This window comes from Pestalotiopsis fici (assembly GCF_000516985.1).
Source record: "Pestalotiopsis fici W106-1 unplaced genomic scaffold PFICI_Scf_1, whole genome shotgun sequence".
NCBI lineage: Eukaryota > Fungi > Ascomycota > Sordariomycetes > Amphisphaeriales > Sporocadaceae > Pestalotiopsis > Pestalotiopsis fici.
Genome location: NW_006917091.1, coordinates 6,056,657 through 6,062,656, shown reverse-complemented (window position 1 = coordinate 6,062,656; position 6,000 = coordinate 6,056,657).

Below are 6,000 nucleotides of genomic sequence, written 5' to 3'. Positions count from 1 at the left end.
GTCATCTTGTAGGGTTTGAGATCCTATAGATATGGCCATCGGGGTGGGCGATTAATCGATCCCAACCCATCTGCCAGATATGACAGATTGTAGATGCTTCTGGATCCTACAAAGGATGCATCCTCACCTTCCATTCGTGCTAACTCACCCAAACCACGGTATAATGTGCGTGCAACCGGGTATCGCGACTTGCCAATTCCGCTGGCCCCCATTTTGCGGCACAGTCCGCGTGGAGGATGATGACCATGTTCCGGATCCAGATTGCTACACTTTTTAAAGAGTATCCGCCGCTGTGCCTTCGCATTACATAGACGGATTTTGCATGTTACATGGTGTATGCAACGGCACTCCTCACGAGAGCATACTTTCATGGACGTAACATGTATACACCAGCAATGCACGTAGGGGATGATACAGGCGCACAGCGGCACAGCAGAGTTCCATACCTTAGGTAACTGCCAGCCAAACCAGCGAGCGCTCGAATCGGGGGGGCGGTTCGCCGTTGGTTTGAGTGCCAGTGGTGCGTGCAACTGCTGCGGGTCAAAGCAGTTAGCCACCGTTAGCGCTCCCGGAGCAGGACCCCTGCGCAGAGACTCGCGCATCGCTGGCCCATTGGAGGACAAATCCGAAAAGGAAGAGAGTCTCAAGGGCTCGCGTCAATCATTGCCCAGATTGCGGACTCGCCCCGACTGTTGGCTCGACAGGGTTGGAAAATGTGCTGTTCCCGTAGCTGGGACCGACACTCAGCGCTCCAGACGACCCCCAGGACCAGCGCTACTCAGCACACAAGGGCCAAGCACCATCCACAGACCTGGTATCCATGGCACCGATCCAGGGCTGCAGCCAGCACCACTCGGCGAAATCTCCACGGAAGGTTCACGGCAACGATTTTGGCAGCAGATTTGCTGTAGTATTGTTGTTACGCCATCAGAATGCGAGTAGATAACAACATTAAGTATTTGGTGATCAGATTCAATGCTATGTTGTTACCTAGTAACTACTTGCTTACATACTTTGGATGAGGTACTTACTGTACGACTTGTCAGCAAAAGCATCCATCACCGATGCAAACGGCCGACATCATCATCATCATCATCACTGCTATCGTCATCATGGTCACCATTGTCTAGAAATATGGCCATTGTCGCAGCAGCAAGCACCTCAGCGCTGTAGAAGACTGCTGTGCCCAATCAAAATACTGGCGCTGCACATGACATTTTCATCTGATAGGAGACGAGCTTGTTAGTGACAGCACTACAAATCAGTGGGTTGGGTTTTGGGTGGAGGGGGAGGGGGGTGCGCTACACGAGCAGAGACCTACGCTACGGAATACAGTGCACAGGAATAAAAACACATGCCATAGTACAGAGTACGCACACCCCATTCGGTTCTGCTTCCGCCAAGATATGCGTCTGTGCTCGACCGCGGCATCACATCCGGGTCGAGAGTCTCTTGGAGAGGACCCAGAGGCCCTTCTTTTCTGCTGTCAGGCTAGACGCGAGAAGGCCCCCCAATGGCCCCCCTGTCTCTGGGCCCCCTGGCTCTGCCCATCATCTGTCTCTACCCACTGAGAAGCAACCAAAGAGAACACCCACTCGTCGGTCGCAGTGGTTGATCGAAGCCTCGTTGCCTCATAGCTGCTGAGCTTCCGGATATTTACATAATACCTCTTTTTTTCTTCTCTCAAATATAAGCTTTTCTTCGTTAGCTGGGGCCTTCGGTGTGGCTGGCCCCCAAAAAGAAAAGAAAAAAGGAAAGAGACTCTCTATGGTCCGAACCCTATATATCCACCAGTCTGGAAGGTCTGACTTGGATTGGCCGCAATCCTTGCGGCTAGGTAAGCAACTGCATGAAAAGAATGCAGCCCATATCCCATCAGCGGGAAGTTGCAGAAGAGCAGCGCGGGGAGTGCAAAAAGCAGAGCATCTCGCGATCTCTCAGCATCCGAACAGTCATCAGTCGCCTCTTCATGGAAACTTAATTTCATCCGGGCAGAACGAAACGCAACAAAAATCCCCCTTGGAGGGTCCGATGGTAGGCTTGCCCTACATCATGTAGGCGCGGTTATGCGGCATACGCAGAGTCGTCTTGGAGTCTGGCCAATTCTGAAGATGGAAACCCTCGAGGCTGCATCAACAGAGACGCCTTGAAGCATCATTACCTAAAGTCCAGGTATTTCCTTGTATAGACTGCGTCCAGAAGAAAAGGCTACAAACGTACAGTTACGGTCAAAATCCACAAACCACTAGGCACAACAACAAACAGATTACTGCATCTGATTGCTTCGGGTCGACGAAAAGCCAGGCCGTTACTTGTATGTCTCACATGGCGTGAGGCTCGCGGCAGAAATGTCTCCAAGACATGGCTTCTGTGCAATTGTCGTACCTTTGAATCGTCGATCAATCCAATACCAATACCCATTCTATCAACATGCCTTTTTTTTTTTTTTTTTTTGGTGCAATGGCCGAATTGCGTTGCTCAATATCTCCGTCATCCAGCCAAGTCAAACCCTCGGGTACTCAGAATCCAATGACAAAGTCTAACCACCGCTCAGGGTCATGATGACGAAAAGCGCAAAATCACACGCCGAAATGTGTACTCAGGCACGTCGGCCGAGTGGTGGCACGCACACCTGCCAACCCTGCCTGCCTTTCCTGCCTACTGAATTATGGACATGAGGCAGGTCCACGTACATGCATCTCATCAGTATGTGTCAACCTTCAGCTGTTTGACATCCTGAGGTAAGCCACACTCTATATGCACGTGCAAACAATTGTTGGCCGACCGAGCCAGCTTGAAGCCTGCAAAACGTCGTGTCAATCAACCACAAAACACGAAACCACCCGGCGGATCAAAGGCCGAAAATTGTGGCCCAATTCCTTTTGTTGCGTGTGCAACCCGAGTCCGTCCTCGAGTCCGTCCGGACCTCCATTAGTCAGGTAATGTCCTTGGACGCAACAATTCATGATCCGTCGCCGTCTACAGCACCTAATCTAGAGTTGGGTTTCATCGTTGCCATTGATCAGCGCAATAGTCTCCATGATCTCAGCTCCCGTCGGTCGTTCCCAATACGGCGGCCTGTGGGTCAAGTATCCCAATGGCTTGTTGTTTTTGTTGTACTGGATGCATTGAATAGTGTTTGCTTGGTGCCCAGCGAATCCATGGGGTTGTGGCACAATGCAGGTGTCACTCTGTTGTGGATTCGCTCGGTACCGGTCGTCCAACATTTTTCCTGCGTCGTACACGATTTTCAGTATACGGCATAGATCTGGAGCCGGTGTTGAGACGGCAGGCAAAGTTGCACGAGGTCAAGTACTCTACATTTGTGGGGAGCTAATATCGTCTTTCTTTTTTGTTCCCCCTTTTCTCTCCTTGTTTACCTTGACTTCTATTTGCTGCTGTCACTCAAAAGATTTTATCGCCTGGGGGGCACATAATTGCGAGCACAAAAGACGAGCCGTCCTTTTCAGTGTAACCTGTTCTCGTTACAGTTCTCTAAAATACTGCGGTCTCTCCAGGGGCTCACCCATACTCTTTGGAGAATTTCTGAGACAGGCACAAACTTGTCTCGTGCCTCGTTGGGTGCTTTGATGGGCTGATTGGATCTTTCGGGTGATTTGCGAAATCCCACGTGTGACTGACGGGCTGACTCCCGCAAAGACAAGACGGTACCCTGACTCTGTCTACCCCTGACTTTAGCTTAGCTCGGCCCTTTTTTTTTTCTCTCTCTCCTTTTTCTTTGTTTATTCTTTATTATACTTTGGGTTGGGTGATCTGTTGTTAACCAAAGCTTAAGTGAAAAACTTTGAATCATGAGGGCAAGATAGTACAACTCGGGGGGGTTCATTTACTTGCATTCTATTTTATTTTATATTCGTTTAATCGGATTTATTTCGACAAGTTCGCCCCTCTATCTTGACACCCATCCATCTATGATGCACAAGCTTGATGGAGAACACTGCTCGGTAGCTTGGTTATACACTTGCCCTGCCATTCGCAGCCACTGACCGAAAAGGGGAGGGGGTTTTTTTTTTTCCAATGTGTATCTTATAGACTAGCCCGCGTGCCTGCTGAATCTAGACAAGAACAACGAGTTCAAGTTACACATGGGAAAAGGTATGCACTTGGCATCAAGCCCCCTGATCATACATGGCGGCCAGCCACCAGGCCAATCTACCCAAAGAAAAGAGGGCTTGCTTCTGTCTATTGTCCCATGAGTATATATATGTGTAGCGCCGAAAAGCCCACCGACAGACGGGCTTGACAAGAGACGCGGGCCGTGGTACAGGAACTCGTATCACTAATCAAGAAGGAAAAGAAAATCAACTGTATTTCTTTTCTCTCTCTTTCTTTTTCCCCCTCCTTTTTTCTTTTATGGGCGACTGTATCCCCAAAGTCTAAAGAAATCATTCCCATCGGTCCAGCCGCTGTCCTAAAATCAAAATGTGTAACTCTCTGTAGAACTCCATGTGTAGGGTGTGTATCTACAAATGGGGAATACGAACATGTTCTGGCAAACAATAGCCATTACAACACTTGGTTGAAAGAACAAGGGTCCAACTCTGCTTGTGAGCCCGTGACGAGCATGCCAGAGTTGACACCGAAAGCCACATTAGACCAAATGTCAAGACCGAATTTTCTTTTTCTCGATATCGTGGATCCCCGGCGCTGATCAATGGTTCGATTTTCTCTCTCTCTGATGTGATGTATGCTCAAGATCGAGAGAGGTTGGGGAAAGACAAGGCCGATATTATGGATATTTGTTGTCAACGCCCTGCACCATCCGGGCCTTGTAGGTGCCGTAGCGTTGAACACCAAGGTTTTTGTCTGTTCAAAATCCTTGTATGTTTTTCTTGCTCACCGAGAAGGAGACTCGGGGTAGGGAATGGAGCAAGGAAACTCGGTCCTTTAGGGCATAAAGATGCGCAAGAAAAGGAGCGAAAGGACTACAGAAGACATGACAAGTCACCATGTATATCGTCGGTCTTTATTATTTTCTTATAGAGTTGACGAGTAGCCCCAGTTGACTCGAATTTCGCAAAGTCTATGGAGCATTACCGGATTTGGAGTTACCTTGAGTCCATATAAAAGCTTGAAATAACGCCATTCATTACAAAACAAAGTGTAATTCCATGAAAGTTTTCCGTATAGAAGTTTATCTCGCGTTGATGACAAAGTCTCGTGGATTAGGTGTGTATTTGCTGATGTAACAAATTCATCAATTAGCTCAGTTTTTGGTCACGAGGGATGTCCATGGATCGAATTCTCGATGCATCGGCAAACTCTCAGTGTTGTTTTCGGACTTCCTACAACATGGAGGCCATGGAGGGCCATGTTGGCGTCTTTCTTTCTTGCCTCCCCCCGGCTTGGCATTCATTCCGGGCCGGCCATGCAGGTTAACGGCGCCACTAGACAAAAAGTGAAGCCATGATGCCCGGACGCCATCCCATGTAAACCATCCTGACCGAACTGAACTCTCACCGAAAATGTGAATTACCACACAACAACGGTGCATGAAAACTCGGTACTCTCCAATGTTTTGCTCCATTAAAAAGACTCTTTTGCCGGGCCATGCGTCTGTGCAATGACGATGGCGTGACGAGGTCGGAATGGATTCCACTAACTCTCGTCAAGATGCCAGATCCTCTCCGAATTTTTACATAAACTGCAGTTCTCTCCAATCCCGGGAAAACTCTCAACGGCCTTACTACCGGAAGATCTAAAGAGTAAGTTCAACGAGGAGGTTGAAAGTGTCACGAGACCAATTCCCACCGGAGACGTTTTTTCCTTCTCGTGGTGCAGAATTCGTGGGCCGAGGATGCGCCTTGAAAGTGTGGTAAAGCATCCATAGTGGCTGCCTCGTTACAGGGAGTGGTTAGGACCGTCTAGTGCCCTTTTCCGGCATCCATGGACTGTCCTTGCTCGTCACGTCACAGATGTGCTCTGGGAGGAGTTTGTTGGGGGAGCTGGACATGAATGGAGACTTGCCCATCAACAGTG